This window comes from Epargyreus clarus, unplaced genomic scaffold, assembly GCF_041222505.1.
Source record: "Epargyreus clarus isolate Ecla_fem2 unplaced genomic scaffold, WU_Ecla_fem_2.2 ptg000013l, whole genome shotgun sequence".
Taxonomy (NCBI): domain Eukaryota; kingdom Metazoa; phylum Arthropoda; class Insecta; order Lepidoptera; family Hesperiidae; genus Epargyreus; species Epargyreus clarus.
In genome coordinates, this window is record NW_027332221.1 from 5,230,558 (window position 1) to 5,236,597 (window position 6,040).

At 41.8% G+C, this 6,040-nt stretch overlaps 1 pseudogene; it reads right to left on the bottom strand.

The window, feature by feature from the left end:
- Positions 1-3,766: 3,766 nt before the first annotated feature.
- Positions 3,767-4,433, bottom strand: LOC140746763 (uncharacterized; annotated as a pseudogene).
- Between the last annotated feature and the right edge of the window lie 1,607 nt (positions 4,434-6,040).

A 6,040-nucleotide genomic window follows, 5' to 3' on the forward strand; every position in this document is an offset into this window, starting at 1 on the left:
AAATTGTAAAGGTTCTAATGAATAAAAGGTTGTAGGTAGGTTCTAATGAATATGAATAATGTAGGTTCTAATGAATTCAGCTCATTAAGCAGCATTTCTGGAACCGGTTCTCCACGGAATATGTCAGTCTGTTGCAGCAAAAGGTCAAGTGGCAAAAATCCAACAACGAACTGAAACTGAACTGAAACGAATTGGGTCGCTCGTTTTAATAAAGGATCGGAATCTTCCACCCCTTTTGTGGTCTTTGGGGCGCGTCATCCAGCTCTATCCTGGTAGCGACGGCATCAGTAGAGTCGCAGAACTGAAGACGAGGAGAGGCACAATTCGTCGAGCTTTTAATAATATTTGCCCCCTTCCAGAGTTTTGAAGTCTTCTTCATCGCTTCAACCCGGGGAGCGTGTTAAGATTCCTACGTAACACGCACGGGAGGAGACGCGCGGGCGGTGCGGTGGCGGTACGAGCCGAACACTACTCACGCTTGCGACCTCCGTCGGCCACGGACGATTTCTTTTTAAATATTGTATCCACCGGGAAACCCTAATGTAATTAAGCGGCCTATTAAACCAGCAAAATACAGTCCACTCTCTCATTTAAGTCCCAGGACCCTAACAGGATGATTTTCCAAAAACAATGAAATAGGTGATTAATTATTTTCTATAATACCCAAACACCGATTTTTATACAGTTTACATCAAAACTGGGGGACTCTCATACAAACGTATAACCCTTATTTAACCTAATTAAGGGTTGATTTTCCAAAAACGATAGAATTAAAGTTCCACTATATCTAACCAGTGAGGCAATGGCTAACTTTCATAGTGCTGGCTTTCAAATTGGAAAATTTTAAAATAAGCTGTCAACCCTTATTTTACCAACTTAAGGGTTGATTTTCCAAAAATGGTGAAATAGGTATTTAATTATTTTTAATCGAAAACCCAAATACCGATTTTCATAGAGTTGACATCCAAACTGGGGGAATTCCATACAAACTTACAACCCTTATTTAACCCACATAGGGGTTGATTTTCCAAAAACGGTAGAACGAAAGTTCTATTATATCTAACCAGTAAAGCAATGGCTAACTTTCATAGTGCTGGCTTCCAAAATGGCAAAATTTAAAGTCAACCCCTATTTAACCACCTTTAGGATTGAATTTGGAAAAACCCTTAGATTAGATTTTTATTACTTTAAATCGGAAAGCTAAATACCAATTTTCATCCAGTTTGCTTTAAAACTGACGGACTTTCATACTAACTTTCAACCCCCATTTAACACCCTTAATGGTGGAATATCAAAAAATCCGTTCTTAGTGCGCATCTACATTATAAAATGAAACTATATTTCAAATTTCATGATTGTAGCTTCAGTAGTTTCGGCAAAACCTTGATTAATACGTTTTGAACGTGAGTATCTTTTCGCTTTTATATACTCGTATATAGATTTCTGGAATTCCTTCCCAGCGTTTTCAAAGCTCCGAGTGCGCTCAAAGGTTATTTAATTTTTGCGATTTCAAAATATTTTAGAATATTAAGTTATTATAGTTGTCATTAATTGAGATGATATTCCAGAAATATAAGTAAAATAATCGTGAAATAACGTGGAAATGTAATGTTAAAGTTATATAGGATACATGAAAATTAGTTTTTCTGTTTAAAATATTATAAACTCTAATTGAGATTCGATGCAAAAAAATTGTGTTCATAGTGTCATGTTGATTCATGTACAGTCACGAGCATAAATATATGACTATGGGCAGATTAACAAAAATATCTGACCCAAGAACGACTTCAGTAATATCTTCCTGCAAGAACGCAGCAAAAATATGTGATGATAACGTTGATCAAATAATCGTGACCACTTTACGAAGCAAAAAATGTTTAACAAAAAAATACAACCGACTTCTGTGTCACTACAAAGTAAAAAATAATTAAAATTGTAAAAACGTGATCATGAATGAAGGTAAGGTCTGAGTTTACATTGATTGGAACCGCCCGATCGCAGGGCGCTACCGCGCCCTGCTCGCTTAGTTTTATCTTATATGTTCCAACCTAACCTTACTAAATAGTCAATGATGAACTGGCTTTGCAATTTCATTAGAACCTACACCAAATATCTTCAAACACAACTCAATTATTCCCATCGGTTGAGGAGGTACATATTTTGACTCCGAGCCACATTATCAGACCCTTAAATAGTCAATGATAAACAAGTTTTACAATTTCATTAGAACCTACACCAAATATCTTCAAACAAAACTCAATTATACCCATCGGTTGAGGAGTTACATATTTTGTCTCCAGAACCCACTCTGATCCTCATCATATTTAAATGGGACTAACTTGTAACAATTGTCCACACACGAAATTAAAGGCATTAAAATAGATTCATAAACGGCGAAGTTATGGCTGTTATATTTACATGGGTGGAGGAGTTCCCCTCTTTTTCTCCGGAACCCATCAATGGATCCTAACCATATTTATATGGGACCAACTTCCAGCTCGTCTTTATACAATAAAAAAAGAATTATTAAAATCGGTCCACTAACGGCGGAGTAATTCATGTACATACATAAAAAAAAAAAAGATACCGGCCGAATTGATAACCTCCTCCTTTTTGAAGTCGGTTAAAAATAATTCAAATAAATGTTGGTTTAGTACATATTTCTGAAGTCGGCGCTCATATTAGACACGCTGTTTACATCGTTATCCAACGAACCATTTACGAGTATATAAAAGCGAAAAGATACTCACGTTCAAAACGTATTAATCAAGGTTTTGCCGAAACTACTGAAGCTACAATCATGAAATTTGAAATATAGTTTCATTTTATAATGTAGATGCGCACTAAGAACGGATTTTTTGATATTCCACCATTAAGGGTGTTAAATGGGGGTTGAAAGTTAGTATGAAAGTCCGTCAGTTTTAAAGCAAACTGGATGAAAATTGGTATTTAGCTTTCCGATTTAAAGTAATAAAAATCTAATCTAAGGGTTTTTCCAAATTCAATCCTAAAGGTGGTTAAATAGGGGTTGACTTTAAATTTTGCCATTTTGGAAGCCAGCACTATGAAAGTTAGCCATTGCTTTACTGGTTAGATATAATAGAACTTTCGTTCTACCGTTTTTGGAAAATCAACCCCTATGTGGGTTAAATAAGGGTTGTAAGTTTGTATGGAATTCCCCCAGTTTGGATGTCAACTCTATGAAAATCGGTATTTGGGTTTTCGATTAAAAATAATTAAATACCTATTTCACCATTTTTGGAAAATCAACCCTTAAGTTGGTAAAATAAGGGTTGACAGCTTATTTTAAAATTTTCCAATTTGAAAGCCAGCACTATGAAAGTTAGCCATTGCCTCACTGGTTAGATATAGTGGAACTTTAATTCTATCGTTTTTGGAAAATCAACCCTTAATTAGGTTAAATAAGGGTTATACGTTTGTATGAGAGTCCCCCAGTTTTGATGTAAACTGTATAAAAATCGGTGTTTGGGTATTATAGAAAATAATTAATCACCTATTTCATTGTTTTTGGAAAATCATCCTGTTAGGGTCCTGGGACTTAAATGAGAGAGTGGACTGTATTTTGCTGGTTTAATAGGCCGCTTAATTACATTAGGGTTTCCCGGTGGATACAATATTTAAAAAGAAATCGTCCGTGGCCGACGGAGGTCGCAAGCGTGAGTAGTGTTCGGCTCGTACCGCCACCGCACCGCCCGCACGTCTCCTCCCGTGCGTGTTACGTAGGAATCTTAACACGCTCCCCGGGTTGAAGCGATGAAGAAGACTTCAAAACTCTGGAAGGGGGCAAATATTATTAAAAGCTCGACGAATTGTGCCTCTCCTCGTCTTCAGTTCTGCGACTCTACTGATGCCGTCGCTACCAGGATAGAGCTGGATGACGCGCCCCAAAGACCACAAAAGGGGTGGAAGATTCCGATCCTTTATTAAAACGAGCGACCCAATTCGTTTCAGTTCAGTTTCAGTTCGTTGTTGGATTTTTGCCACTTGACCTTTTGCTGCAACAGACTGACATATTCCGTGGAGAACCGGTTCCAGAAATGCTGCTTAATGAGCTGAATTCTCTTGTATCGCTCCAGACGAACTATGTTGGTATCAGGCACTGATGGCTGAGGAATGGCCAGAAGTGAGCGTCCAATCAAAAAATGACTTGGTGTAAGAGCCGTGTAATCGGAAGGATCAGTGGCGAAAGGGGTAAGAGGGCGAGAATTTAATATAGCCTCTATTTCGGCGAGACAGGTTGCCATCTCTTCGTATGTAAAATGAGTTGTGTAGCGCGGGAACACTTTTCGGTTTTATTATTTTAAAAAAAAGAAGGTTCGATTTGCCCGACGGATCCCCAAACATCGTACGATGTCCTTGCCGGCGCCTGACCAATCAGGAGCGATCGTACGATGTCCAAGGATACCGCGCATGCGCCTGAGCTTATGCCTTGCGCCGTGTTTTTGAGAATAAAGCGGAGTTGCTTTGGAGCCGCGCGAGTGAATGCGTCTGCGCGCCAGCGTCTTCCGTCGAGGCCCGTTTTGTTAAATCTAAGTTTTTGTTAAACAATCCAAGTTTTTTTATAATAAATAAAAGTTTTGTTATAAATTGTCGCCCAACTTAGCGGCCGAACGTATTCTTTAGTTTCGGATAGTGGAAAATGCCGACGACGAGACAGCGTGTTGTGGAGAAGGAGGACGTCGTTCCAGTGGAGGACTCTAGCTCCACTGGGGAAGAGCCTGTTACCGGCGCGACGGCGCCGACGCAGTATGGACCTTCTGAACAATTTCTGTCCACCTTACTGGAAAACATCGCGAAGACGCAAGCGGAGGCAAATAAGGCGCTTATCAACGCGCTGCTCGCGGCGCCTCGTGGAGTCGTGAACTCCGAGGCGTCGTCTCCTGAAGTAGCGGCTGGCCCGACGAGTCCGACGACGGCTGCGATGACGTCGTCGTTCATAGACCACGGGGCAGTACCGGCCGCAGGCGGCAACTTCACCGCGTGTACGGCGCGGTTTGACGGCGCATCAAACGACCCAGAAGTACTGGAGGCGTTTCTGGACTCCGTGGGAGTGTATAAAGAGTGCGCTAATGTTTCCGACGTGCACGCGCTGCGAGGCCTGCCTATGCTCCTCTCCGGGGACGCCGCCGTGTGGTGGCGCGGCGTACGAGACTACGTGACTACGTGGGCGGACGCGAAGATGCGTTTGCGGGCCATGTATGGTGCTCCTCGACCAGCGTACAAAGTGTTGCGTGAGGTGTTTGCCCGCGAGCAAAGAGAAGTGCAAAGTGACAAATTTATTAATGGCATTAGGTCCCTTATTGCGCAATTGCCATATCGTTTAGCGGACGAGTTACAAGTAGACATTGTGTACGGACTCCTAGACCGGCGTATTCGCAAACGTGTTCCCCGCGAGTGTGTGATAGATTTAAATCATTTGATTGAGAGGGCACGGGTAGCGGAAGACGCGGCACGAGAAGTAAAATCCAGTCAGGCAAGTGCAAAGCGAACCTCGGGTAAGTCCAATGAAAGTTTTCCCGCGCTTACTGATTCGACTGAGTTACCGCGTAATACAAGGAGACCGCGTTGCAGCGCTTGTAGAAAATTCGGGCATACAGTAGATAAGTGTGTTAATCAGTCACGAGTAGGTGGACCGAATAAAGTAATTAAGTGTTATGGTTGTGGGAAAGTAGGCGTGATTAGGTCGAAATGCGACGTGTGTAATAATTATAACGCTAAGCCCACAGATTTCCACGTTGCTGTTGTCGAAGCGACGAGAACGAAAATGTTAGGTTCGGACACCGCGCGTAAATGTGACCGTAAATGTACGTCCGACGCCGGACACGAGTCCGACGTCGTTGGTAGGTCTGATCATGTACAGAAGTTAGACGTCAAAAGTAGGTATAATTTCGAGTGTACGTCCGACGCCAGACACGGGTCTGACGTCGATGATAGGGTCGACAGCGTACAGGACTCTGACGTCGACGGAAGGTCAGAGGTCAAGTGCACGTACGACGTCAGATGCGAGTCTGACGTCGAA